The sequence below is a fragment of the Eubalaena glacialis genome, chromosome 13 (assembly GCF_028564815.1).
Source record: "Eubalaena glacialis isolate mEubGla1 chromosome 13, mEubGla1.1.hap2.+ XY, whole genome shotgun sequence".
NCBI classification, from domain to species: domain Eukaryota; kingdom Metazoa; phylum Chordata; class Mammalia; order Artiodactyla; family Balaenidae; genus Eubalaena; species Eubalaena glacialis.
In genome coordinates this window covers 87,717,471-87,731,511 of record NC_083728.1, presented here as the reverse complement: position 1 = coordinate 87,731,511, position 14,041 = coordinate 87,717,471, and positions in this window count along the sequence as shown.

The window sequence follows — 14,041 nt, the reverse complement described above, 5'->3', positions numbered from 1 at the left end:
GGTGGCAGCTGCCAATGCTGCCTGCTGGACCCTTATTATTTTCTGCCTCTTCTCTGTGGCCGCTTCTTCTAATGCCACAACCCCAGCATCAGCCTTTGCCATCTCAGCACACAAGCCCCCTCTAAATCCAGTGGAACTTTCCTTGCCTGGGGATGGTTACCATGAATGCTCTACCCTGAAACTTGCCAAAGGGGCAGTAGTAGATTGGGGTACAGTGGGAACCAACTTCCCAGACAACCATCTCGTTGATCAATCACTCTGCCCAGAGCTACTGCAGGTAGTTCACTTATATGACCTCATTTTATTCCTCACACAGCCCTGGGAGAATGTCACTGCAGTCATTCCCATGGTACAGATGAAGAAGTAAAATACCTTGCCCAAGGCCAAGATGACAGGAATCCCCCATCCTCCCAGCACTCACCCCCTTCCCTCTTCTGCTTATTTCTGCCACATAAGCCCTCCCAGTTCCCCTGGGATGGGGGACACGGGACAAACTCACTCAACTTCCACACTTGATCCCTACTTGCTTCTTCCTTTTTTTTTTTTTTTGGCCACACCGCATGCGGGACCTTAGTCCCCCAACCAGGGATCTAACCCGTGTCCCCTGCAGTGGAAGCACAGAGTCTTAACCACTGGACCGCCAGGGAATTCCTACTTCTAATTTTATCCTTTCCCCTGACAATAAATTTCAAATTCCTTCCAAGAAATAATGTTTCAGCTGCAAAGTAACGCCCAAGAGAGACCTGTGCAGACAACAAAAGCTGTCACAGAACTGTGCAGGAACCCCCGATCCTGGCCATTATCGTACATGGGGGGGAATCGGTCTTTCACTTATATCACAAAACGGAGAAGTCAGCCTGCACCCCGGCAAATATGCACAAGGCAGGGAATGTTTTGCAATCTGCAGCAGGAAGAATATGGGCAGGTTGGGGGGTTGGAGGGTATTTGCCAAGTATATGTGTGTGAGAGGGTAGGGGTGAAGTTGTGGTGGGAGGAGTCAGCCAAGGGCAGGACCCAAGGAGAATTTTCCCTCTGGCCAACCCTGCTTCTGGGCTACAGTGCCCTCTTCAGGCCCTCTTGGGAAATGCTAGAGTAATCTACAAGCTATAGAACCCTGAGGACTCTGACCTTGTGCATTTCGATAAAAATTCGTGTTATGGTTTCCACACATGCCATCCCGTTCTTGCTCCACCTCTGTGAATCAGGAAAGAAGGAATCTCTCTTTCTCGCTGGCAAAACTGAAGCTAAGAGACTTGTCCTGAAGCCCAGGGAATCCAGCTAGTAAGTTACAGCTGGGACCTGAACTTGAGATTTAGGACTCATAACCCCAAAGTCCTGTCCACCTTTCAGCCTGATGTGCTGCCTAAACATATCCTGGATCTTTTTTCCTCCTGACCTTATTCCTCGACTTTGTTTCAGACTTCTTACTGCTTTCAATTAAAAAAAAAAAAAAAAAGTAGTTAACAGAACCTGAAGTATATGACCTGGGTCAGGTGTGATGGGCAAGTAGGTTAAGAACATAATTTTAAAACATACTTTATTCCACATTTATGGAGTGCCTACTGTGTTCCAGCCTTTGCACTAAGTGCTAGGAAACTTGGAAAGACGGTCTGTGCCACTCACAGCCCAGTGTCCTCCTAGAGCGGGCAGTCCCCTGGCGGCAAAAAGACGGGTGCTCGTGAATGAAGGCGTAGATATAGCCAGCTTGGCATGTGACTGAGTCCCGAGAGGTGGGGGGCCGAGGGGCCTGGATGGGAAGAACCTGGTGACACCCACAGTCCCTGCGAAGAGACACAGATATGCAAGGAGGGCGTTGCCAGATTTCCCAGGTTCTTCAAGTGCGGGCCAGGGGTGTAAACTTTCTTCTGCACTACGGTTACGATGATTAACAACATATTGATCTCTGGCACTTACACGATCTGCTCTGATTCTCACCATCACTCCATGAAAAAGGAGGACAGTGGGCACCATCCTCTTTCGTCAGACAGGGAAACTAAAACTAAGTTCCTCCAGGTAAGTGACCAAGCCAGCTCTTCCGACTTCCGGGTGGGACAGGAGCCAGCTCAGCCCGGTTCTGAGTCAGCGGGTTACATAACTGTTTCATGGAGATGCATTCTGTTTGTAGAGTGCTTTGCGATTTCCAAGGTGCTTTCCCGGGCAGTCTCACATTTGCTCTCCTAACCCCATGAGGAAGGCAGAGACAGGAGAGGATCCCCATTTTGCAGAGGAGGAAACCGAGATCCGGAGAGATTATGAATGGGTCTAGCCCAGGTCGTAAGACACTGAGAGGAAGCGTCAGGACCAGGAGCCAGGCTCTCGGACTCTGGGTCCCTCTTCTACTAGAAGCAAGGATCACGGGGAGAAGAGAAAGCAGAGGGAGTGGACAGAGGGGAGGAAACAGCTTCAGTCAGCGAGGCATGAGTCCCATCCATTTCTCGCTACCAAGTCTTTCCCGCTCCATCCCCTGCCCCTGGTGCCCACTTCCTCCCTGGAAAGGCAGAAAGTGCCTATGACCCTCCCCACCACCAAATCTCCCAGCACTGGGGCCCACCTCATCTGCCTCCTGCAGCGCCAGCTCCCACCTTGACTGCAGCCTCTTGGCTTTGGGTACCACTGGCCCGAACGCTCTTCCTGGGCCTGAGCATCAGGCTGACCAATGCATCCGCCTGACCCCAGCCTCCAGGCCACCTGGGATTCTCCTGGGACTACTCAGTCTACTGGTCTCCCACAGTAGGTGATTGTTGCTACAGCTGAGTTAGCTAAATGAGGCCTCTCAGACACTGGAATCTAGGCTGACTGTTAACTACATTATTTCCAGCTGGTCAAGGCTCATTCCTCTTAAAATTCCATCATAAAACTGTGACATTATAAAAGATTATTGGCAACAGAAAAACAGATAGCAGGATGGTTTCCCAGCCTATGTGAGTCATGCCCAAATGTCTATAAACTCCCTCCTCGATTCTAAAAAATGAGTTATTAAAAAAATTATACCACCCACACACAATTTCTGGTTTTTAAAAAACCTTAGCTGTGCTGGTCTCTCTATCTTACCGATGAGGAAACTGAAGCCCAGAGCAGATGAGCAAAGTGCCCAAGGACGCACAGGGAAGCCAGGACTGGCTGCAGTTTCCTGGAGTGATTCCCAGGTTCTTCCACATCCCAGGGTCCCTCACACCTATTCCTGCCAGTCTTGTCAGGTGACAAAGCCTCTGGGGCCTTGCCCGTTCCGGACTCCCCAAAAGGCAGAGCCCGTGGCTCCCTCCCACACCACATTCCTTCCTGTCCTGCCTGAGCACCACCCCCCCACCCCCAGACAGGCTGGAAGCGGTGACCGTCCAGCTCTGCGGCGCCAGAGGGAGGTCAGCAAGAGCAGCCTTCAGAGGACTTATTGCCTAACCTGGAGGGGCTGGGGATCAATTGGCTTCCGCTGCTCTTCCCTGGGTTAACCCTTTCCTGGCTCTGTCCCTCTGTTGAATGCTCTCCTAACCTGTTCTGGAGGAAGGGGAGATAGGGGTTTGGGCTCGGCATCCTTTATACCCCCAGCTTTGATATAAAGGGGCAGAGGATCTCTCTTTTTAGGGGTTGACCCTTGCGTGGGCTCTGTGGGTGCTCACTTGGGCAGAAGGAGTCCCCAGGACTCCGAAGGGGGTGGGGACTTCCCGCTCCGACACCTGGGGCATGACAGCACCGGCCCCTCCCTGACAGCTCATGAGAATGGCTGGCCCAGACAACCCTGTCACATGTCAGGGGCCAAGGCCAGGCACCCTGGGCATAGATTTGATAGTAGGGACGGGGGCTGCCAAAGTAAAGGGAATGAAACTGAAGATTTCTAGGAACACCTGGGTGTGGGATACAGGAACTCTGGATTCACGGTAGTTCAGCTTGCTGCCAGGCCAGCCCACCAGCCAAGATAGAGCCATGAGCAAGCGTCAATGCTGTTTTTAAAAAGCGGCAAAACCACCCTCTTAGCTGCATTCTCATGTAGACTTGCTATTGATGAAACTGATAAAGGCAGATCTGCTCTGGCTGGGATGGGACCCCGCCCCCATTTGGATGCACTTCAGGGAAACATGGGACTTGGCAGGACACCACGTAGGGACCGTCAGCACCATGCCTTTCTGCTGGGCAGTTGACATCATTTCTCTAGAGCTCAGTTTCCACATGCGGAAAATGAGGACAAGAATTTTGCGATGAAGAGAACATGAGATTGGCACATGAAACAGGCACGTGAAAATATGCTCAACATAGCTAATTATTAGAGAAATGCAAATCAAAATTACAAGGAGGTATCACCTCACACTGGTCAGAATGGCCATCATCAAAAAAATCTACAAATAGCAAATGCTGGAGAGGATGGGGAGAAAAGGGAACCCTCCTACACTGTTGGTGGGAATGTAAACTGGTGCAGCCACTATGGAAAACAGTATGGAGGTTCCTCAAAAAACGAAAAATAGAGTTGCCGTATGATCCAGCAATCCCACTCCTGGGCATATATCTGGACAAAACTATAATTCAAAAAGATACATGTGCTCCTATGTTCATAGCAGCATTATTCACAATAGCCAAGACATGGAAAGCACTTAAATGTCCACCGACAGATGAATGAATAAAGAAGATGTGGTACATATATACAATGGAATACTACTCAGCCATAAAAAAGAATGAAATAATGCCATTTGCAGCAACATGGATGGACCTAGAGATTATCATGCCAACTGAAGTAAGTCAGAAAGAGAAAGACAGGGACTTCCCTGGTGGTCCAGTGGTTAAGACTCCAAGGCAGGGGGCCTAGGTTCAATCTCTGGTCAGGGAACTAGATCCTGCATGCCGCAACTAAAAGATCCCGCATGCCGCAACTAAAGACCTGGCGCAGCTAAATAAATAAATATTATTTAAAAAAGAAAGAAAGACAAATACCATATGATGTCATTTATATGTAGAATCTAAAATTTGACACAAATGAACTTATCTATGAAACAAAAACAAGTGAAACAGACTCACAGATATAGAGAACAGACTTGTGGTTGCCAAGGGGGAGGGGGGTGGGGGAGGAATGGAGTGGGAGTTTGGAAGTAGCAGATGCAAACTATTATATATAGGATGGATAAACAACAAGGTCCTACTGTACAGCACAGAGAACTATATTCAATAGCCTGTGAAAAAGCATAATGGAAAAGAATATGAAAAAGGATATATATATGTACAACTGAATCACTTTGCTGTACAGCAGAAATTAACACAACATTGTAAATCAACTATACTTCAATAAAATACATTTTTTAAAAAAAGAGGGAGAACATGAGATTCAGTTAGGTGAGCGGGCAAGAATTGCTGTTTCTGGCTCCTGGAAAGCTCTCGATCCACTTGCATCCCCACTCCTGCTACCTTGACATCAGCGTCCATCGGTCCCTCCCATCTCTCACCTTCCACAACCTCCTCTCCCGTCTCCCTAGCTCTGCCCAGCCCCTCCTTGATCCATATCCACCTGGGGATGCTGGAGCAGCCTTTTGAAAATGCAAGTGGAATCAAGTCACCCCCACTGCTTCAAAACCTTTGGTGGCTCCACAAAGCTATGGCATTCAAGGTCCTCCAAGACAGGGCCCCTGCCTACACACACACACACACACACACACACACACACACACATGCTCAGCTATCCTCCAAGTGTCATGCTCCCTCTAAGCTTGAACATTCCCTCTTCCTGGAATGTGCCTTCCCAACTTCTTTGCCTAGTTACCATCTCTTGGTATTTTTTTTTTTTGGCCACACCGCGTGGCATGGGGGATCTTAGTTCCCCGACCAGGGATCGAACCTGCGCCCCCTGCAGCAGAAGCTCAGCGTCTTAACCGCTGGACCGCCAGAGAAGTCCCTCTTGATACTTCAGAAAGCCCCTCAGGTGTCACCTCTTGCCAAAAGCCTTCCCTAACCACCTCCCTTCCCTTCCTGTCACCAGTGACCTGAGTCACGGACTCCTTTTCCACGCTCCGCTCCGTAGCAAAGCACTTATCTGCCCAGCCCCAGGAAGGCACATTGATACAAGTGTCAAGCCTGGCAGAAGGTGGGAAGGGGTGGGCAGCGCAGAGAGGGCTAGCGTTGGCAGGGCTGGGAGGTAGGGACTTGCTGGCTGTGGGCAGCACCAGCAGGGAGCTCGCGTGGGAGGGGCACTCCTGTGACCTTCTTGCCACCAGAACGTTCTCCATTCACCTCCTGCTTCACAGATAAAACAGAAGCTGCTACATGTGCATCGGCATGGTGCATCCCCCCACCGCCCCCCATCACAGAGCTGGCTTGCCCCTCCTGCTGTTTTCCTTCTGGACTCTTCCCACCCACCTTCCCATGAGTATTTACACTGGCTCAAATTTCTCTTATTTTGAAAAGGCCTTACCTCGTCCTAACTTCGGCACCTGCCCTCCGAGTCTCCTCTAGATGGCCAAACAGCCCCAAAACGCTGTCCCCTCCTGGTGGGATTCCTTCTTCAACTTGCGCTCCCTCCTTGAACCCTCCAGTCTGATTTCCTCCCAACCAGGCCCCTCAAATGGCTCTCACTAAGGTCCCTATAATGAACCACATCTGTTACACAGGAAGGCCTGGAAACATCTTTGTCGTGCGCATAAGTATGTAGAATGCATGGAGAGCCCGGCCACCCCCTCCCGGAGGGAACCACCATGAACAGCTGTCTGTGTGTCCTAGTTCCATCTCTACACCTCTACTCAAAACACGTGCATATGAAATTAACACAACATTGTAAATCAACTGTATCTCAGTTAAAAAAAAAAACAAACACATACATAAACATATACCTTTGTTTGGGGAGTTTACATTAATGGGATCATACTATAATTTTTTTTTTCCTGTGACTCACCTCTTTCACTTAATAATACATCCAGATGCTCTTTCCACTATCAGAATATATGACCTACCATGATTCCTTTTTTCCTTTAAGTCAGGAATGAACTTTAATAAACAGTATCATATTATTAGGTAATATTTTTATGTTATTTTTTAAATTGTGGTAAAATATACATAACATGAAATTTATTTTCTTAACTGCTTTTAAGAGCACGGTTCTGCAGCTTTAAGTACATTCATATCGTGCAACCACTACCACGGTCCATCTCCAGAACTTGTTCATCTTCCCAAACTGAAACTCTGTCCCCATGAAACAGTAACTCCCCATTCCCCCTTTCCCCGGGGCACCCACCATTCTACTTTCTGTCTCTATGAGTTTGACTGTCCTAGATACCTCATATAAATAGAATCATGCAGTATTTGTCCTTCTGTGACTGGCTTATTTCATTAGCATAATGTCCTCAAGGATCATCCAGGTTGTATCAGGTACCAGAATTTCCTTCCTTTTCAAGGCTAGTATTCCATCGTATGTATATACCACATTTTGTTTATCCACTCATCTGTCTATGGGCCCTTGGGTTGCTGTCACCTTTTGGCTATTTTGATAACGCCACTATAAACATGGGTGTACAAGTATCTGTTCAAGTCCCTGCTTTCAATTCTTTTGGGCATATACCCAGAAGTGGAATTGCTGAGCAATATGGTAATTCTCCTGTCAATTTTTTGAGGAGTGCCATTCTTTTTAATACCTGTATAATATTCCTTCATAGAAATAATATTCCTTGAATACGATCCAAACACACATCTCCTGGCAAACATTTAGGTAACCTCGATTTCTTTTCCTACTGTAAATGATGCTGCAATTAACGTCTTTAAGGTAGGTACATCTTTGTGAAAATACGCACGTATTTCTGTGGGAAGACTCCTACAAAGGTAATGCTGTGTCAAAGGTAAGCACATTTGAAAGTTAAACCGTCATTGTCAAATTATCTTCTAAGACGTTTTCACCAACATGCAGTCTTAGCATCAATGTATTTGAGTGTGTCTACCTGCATCCTGGCCAACGCTCAATGCTTCAATCTTTTAAATTGTTGTCAACATGAAAGTTGTAGTTTTGATTAGCATTTCCCTTCTTATAACAGAAGCAGAACATTTTTAAAATGTTTAATTTAATATTTATTTATTTATTTTTATTTGGTTGTGTCAGGTCTTACTTGTGGCTTGCTGGCTCCTTAGTTGCCGCATGTGGGCTCCTTAATTGTGGCTCACCTGCTCCTTAGTTGTGGCATGCAAACTCTTAGTTGCGGCATGCATGTGGGATCTAGTTCCCTGACCAGGGATTGAACCCGGGCCCCCTGCATTGGGAGCGTGGAGTCTTAACCACTGCGCCACCAGGGAAGTCCCAGAAGCAGAACATCTTTTCCAGTGTTTACTGGCAGCTTGTAGGTCTTCCTCTGTGACTTGTCTTTTCAATTCTTTGCCAAGAAGCATTTTCAGTCCTCACTTTACTCCATCTTTCCATCGCCTTCGACACTGTTGCTAGCTATAGAACTTTAGGTTTGAAATGGTTTTCTGTTGGAATTCTGCAGACAATGTTCCACTGCCTCATAGAATCCATGGTTGCTATTGAAAAGTCCCGTGTCATGCTGATTCCGGATCCTTAGTATGTGACCTGCTTTCTTCTGTCTGAAAGTGTTTAGGATCTTCTCTTCAGCCCTGATGTTCTGAAATTTCATGACATGCCTTTCATGGGTCTCTTTGCATTCATCGTACCAGACCCCTTTTAATCAAGAGACTCATACATCTGTTCCGGGAGATCTTCTTCTGTGGTTTTTCTTAAGTAATTTCTTTTCCTTTGTTCTTTCTTTCTTGAACTCTTCTGGTTGAATGTTAGGCTTCCTGGACCAACCCTCCAAGTCTCTCTCTTCTTTCTTTCTTTCCTTCTCTCTTGCTCTCATTTTTATTTCTCTTGATTTCAATGTATAACTCTTCTACTGGATTTTAAATTTCAGCCCTCATAGTTTTCATTTCCCAGAGCTTTCTTGTGTTCTCTGTCCAGTTTTCATGGCATCCTCAGGAGGATGCCAAGTGAGGAGGGGCGGGGGTGTATAAGGTGGCCTGGGCTCCTCACTCTGCTTTCCTCCTCTCCCCTGAGAGCTGCCTCTGAGGTCCCGCATGGCTCCTCCAGTCTGGACTCTGGTGCTGCTGCTGGCGGCTGCCTGGGGCCAGGGCCACATGCCTGCCCCTGCCCGGTAAGCTGGGCTCAGGGGGCAGTTGGGGGTGGCTCTGAGGAAGAGCGAGGGGCAAAGCTGGGAGGGGCAAAGCTGGAAGGGGCAAGTGGGCTAGCGATGAAGGGCACAGCCCTGGGGAGGAAGGCGGGAGCCTGATGGGTGTGAGAAGGATGCTGAACAGGAGTGGGTGGAGCCCCGCAGCCCACAAGCCTGGACCTGAGACGTGTGAGCAGCTCAGTGAGAGCAGGACAGAGCTGAAGTGCGAGGAGAGAGGAAGCAGGTGCAGAGCCCGGGAGACAGGTCTGAGGATGGCAGGGGAGGAGAGAGAGGTCGGGCCCGCAGAAAATGGACAAAACCCAGAGCAGACTCAGCGGACAGAGAGACAGCAAGTAGGAAGCAGCAAGAAATGATGGGTGGCTTGGTGTCCCGGAGCTTGTTTGAGGGGATTTGAACAAGCAGGACTTGAACTATTAAAACAAAGGGCTGTTATACGTGGCCCACACCACCTGGAAAAGGGCAGCTGGCTTCTCTGTGGAATTTGTAAGGTGTTGCGCATCTGTGTGTTCAGTTGGGGCAACAGCATCCCTGACACCCACCTGGCAACATGGGACCCATACAGTCCCTACTCTATGGGGAAAACTTGGGCGATAGCACAGGAAGACCTCGACCGGAAGGAAGGAGATTGTTCAGGTTCAAATGCTTAGGCGCTGCAGTGAGAATTCCCGTACAAAGAAACTGGTTCTTTCTCATGCGAGAGAACCCCGTGTGACATCCAGGGCATAGAGGGGTGGAGGGAGCCAGTGGGGATGTGAGGAACCTGGAGGGGAGATGCTTTTTAGGAGACAGATGACAACTTAAGGTGAGAAGGCTGTGAGTGACCTTTTTGAAAACCTTCAAGTAAATATATGTCACTGCATACACGTGGACACAATATGGATAAAAAGAAAGGAACAATCCTCCAGAAAGCTCACAATCCTGGAGGCTTAACAGTTTTTGGTAATGACAAGGATCACATTTTTTTTTTTTTCTCTCTGTCTCCAAATCAACGCCAAGGAAAGAGAAGCCTCTGGATTGGAAGCCCGTCTCTCGCAGCTCGAGGGAAAACTGTGAGTTGGAACCCAGGGCTGCTCAGTCCCTCCCAGGGGTGGCCACCCCAGGTGCCCTCAGGCAGGGTGATGACATAAATATGTAATAAATGTGTGAAGGGCAGCCCTCAGAGGATGGAGGGTGGAGGGAACCGGGGAGGAGTAGAGTACAAGTCCCGCCTGAAAGATCCACATTCAAATGAACAACAACAAAATGTATGCTGCCCAGACAAGCCTGCCTGACTGGAACATCCGTTTGCAACCCCTGACCTAGTCATTCTGCCCCTCACCGACCCCAGCCCTGAATTTCTCCTGAGAGGACTTATTTCTCAGCTTCTCTTTCCCAAATCTCTGCTCTGGACCCTAAATCTTAGTGGCCACCTTGCAACCCTGCTCTGCTTCCCTCCCCCCACCTCCTACCCCCCCAGCCCCATTGGCTCTGCAGCCGACCCCCTCCCCTCTGCCCTCTCCTGGCCTCATAGTGGCCCTTTCTTCCCAGCCGTTCTCACCCAGTGTGATTTTGAGGATGACTCCAGACCCCTCTGTGATTGGAGCCAAGTGTCCAAAGATGACGGGGCCTGGACTCGGGCCAGTGAGCCCTCCCCCAACAGCAGCACCGGGCCCCCCGGCGGGTACCCCAGTGGAGGTGAGGAAGCCGAAGGTTTAGGGAGGCATCTGGGAGGTGGACGCTGGCGGATCTGGGTGCAGGGAGGCAGCTGGAAGTGATACCTGGGCTCTGGGAAGGGGGGGTGCACAGGGCCTCACCATCCCTGGCTCTGCCTCCCCCAGAGGGCTACTTCCTGCACATGGACTCCAACACCTTCCGCGCGGGTGGGGTGGCCCGCCTGCGCAGCCCCCCCGTATGGGAGCAAGGCCCCCTCTGCGTGCGCTTCGCCTACTACATGTTCGGGCTGTCGTGGGGAGCCCAGCTCAAGCTGCTGCTGACCACGGGCCCCAAGGGCAAGCGCCCCAACGTGCTCTGGAAACACATGAACACGCAGAGCCCCTCCTGGATACCCACTGCCGTCACGGTGCCCATCGGGCTCATCCTGCCTAGTTGGGTGAGGCCGAAGGCACAGCCTGGGGTCCCAGTGGGAATCTGGCTGTGGGGAGTCCAGGAGGGGCTGGGCTGGGACAAGGCGGGGGCACAGGGGCTGGACCACCTGAATTCAGGCAGGAAAGTGGGAACCCAAGGCAAAGGGGCTCACAGGGTGGGTCATCCCCTCCTCCCTCCCACAGCTGACATTTGAAGGAGTCAGGGGCAGCACGGCTTATCTGGACATCGCTCTGGATGCCATCTCTATCCGTCGGGGCTCCTGCAATCAGGGTGAGCCCCCGTCCCTCCTCCTCTTTCTCCCCACGCCTGTACATCTGCCCAGGTGGCAGGAGTAGCTCAGGGACCGTGATCCTGGTTTCTTCCAGAGTTGGGGCGACTTGCTTCCCTTTACCTCCACACCCCACACCTTTGACCCCTGAAGCAGCCACATCTAAAGAGAGGTTCTCCTGGAACACAGAATTGTGGTGACACCTGTCCTAGAGTGACCAGCCATTCTGGTTTGCCCTGGGCGGTCCCTCTTTTAGCACGAAAGTGCTGCATCTCAGGAAACCCCTCAGTCTCTGGCAAACCTGGACATTTGGTCAACCTGGCTGTTTCCCCAGATCCATCCAGAATTAGCACTCTAGGCTGATGTTAGAGATTTGAGGGGAACAAATTCAAGGGAAGGAACATTCCAGAAGCTGCATGCCAGGAGCCAACACTTACTGAGCACAGGAACTGTGCTAGATCTGAAGTTTGGGCAGCCTAAGTAATCTGTGCCAGGAACACGCCGCTGGGGAGCAGGACCATATCTGGCTTGCAAGCCAGCCATGCCTCACATTAGGACCCAGCCTGGGACTCAGAATTCTGACTCCAGACAGAGGCATACTTTTCTTTTTTAAAATTTTTATCTTATATTGGAGTATAGTTGATTAACAATGTTGTGTTTGAGGCATACTTTTCTGCCTCCCCTTAGAAAAAGCTAAATCCTTCCTCTTTTCTTTTCCCTCAGTCTGCATGATGCAAACGTGCAGTTTTGACACTCCAAATGATCTCTGCGGCTGGAGCTGGATCCCGACGGCCTCTGGGGCCAACTGGGTCCAGAAGAAGGGGTCAACAGGGGTGCTGAATGTGGGGCCTGAGGATGACTTTTCTAGCCCTGGTAGTGAGTAATGGCCATGCTTCTTCCGTCCTTTGACTTTCTGAGCTTCTAGTGACCTTTGCGGGAGTTTACGATGCTTGCCTGACCACCCTACAATAACTCTCTTGGGATGGCCTGGGGTGAATATCAGCAACCTCAGACCTCCATCAGCTTAAGTTACAGGACAGAAAACAGATTCTAAGCACCCAGCCAGCTTCCCCCACTGCCAACCCAAAAGCCCTACCCGGTAGACCCAACACGGCCGGCTCCTCACCTCTTTTCCCTGGCACCCTTCCTTCTTCATTCATCCAACAAATATTTATTGAGCACCTACAATATGCCAAGTCCCAGGCCCTTGAGATGCATCAGCTTACAAAACAGACAGAGAACGGTGGGGGACAAGGAGGAGACAGTTCCTGAAACAATAAAGAAGTAAATTATATAGCTTTAAGATGACCAGTGCTATCAGAAAAAAAAAAAGTTGAACAAAGTAAGGGGATCGGGAGAGCAGGGTAGGGTGGGTTGTAAGTTTTAAATAGGGTGGTCAGAGTAGATCTCATACAGGTCACATTTGAGCACAAACTTTTAGGAGGTGAGGAAGTGAGGCATGAAATTATCGAGGGGAAGAACAGTCTAAGCAGAGGGGCCAGCCATGCAAAGACCCTGAGGTAGCAGTGGGTTGGGGGGTGGGTGTTGAAGTACAGCAAGGAGCCACATGGCTGGGATGGAGAGAATGAGCTCAGACGGGTCCTAGGAGGGGCAGACCATTGTCAGGACTGATTGTGGCTTTTATTCTATGTGGATGGGGAGCCTTTGCAGGATTTGGAGCAGAGGAGTGACCTTATCTGACTTACGTTTAAAAGGATCACCTGGGGCTTTTTGTATGAGAATCCACTGAAGGGACGGGGCAAGGACAGAGGCCATTCTTCTCCATCTTTCCCTCCCCCCAAATCCTTGCTCTCCTTCCTCTGATCTTTCCTGCTGCCTGAGGTTTGCTTTCCAGAAAGACCTGGTGAAAACCCCACCCCACGTTCATTCTAAGCCCCTGGAGAGCAGGGCAGGGCCAGCCCATCCCTGCATCCCCCTTAGTATTTAGCACCAAATCCCATGCCCAGCAGTTTCAGTAAATGTTGTTGGGTTTGTTTGTTTGTTTTTTCCATTTTCTCTCTCTTCCTTTTTCCACCTTGCTCCCTTCCTTTTGTTTTTCCATCTTTCCTCTTTTTCTCCCACATCTCCTTTTCCATTTCTCAGACGTCCCAGTATCGACACTGGTTGCGTTCTTTCACCATTTTACCCTTTCCCTCCTTCTTCCCTGTTGGTTCCTCTCTTTTCTCTCGCAGTTCTGCCCACTTCCTCCTCTTCAGCCGTCTTCTCTCCCTTTCAGAAGCCCACCTTTCCGGGCTTCACTCTCCAGGCAGAACCCAGTGGGGCGTCCGGCACGTGCGTGCGCGCGGTCGGAGGCCTCTTTAATTCCCCCCCACCCCTTCCCCCGGCTACCAGTTGCGTCACGGAGCGAGGTCCAGGCTGATTGGCTGCCTGAGCTGGCGGCAGGCGGGAGGGGATCCCTGCCGGTCAGCATCAGATCGGGACTCTCACCGCTTTGCGTGAATCAGCTGTGTCCAGTGGGTTAAGAAAAGGAAGAGGATGTGACTGTGGGGGGACCTCAAAAGTCTGAATCCAAAGAACAAGATTCTGGCTG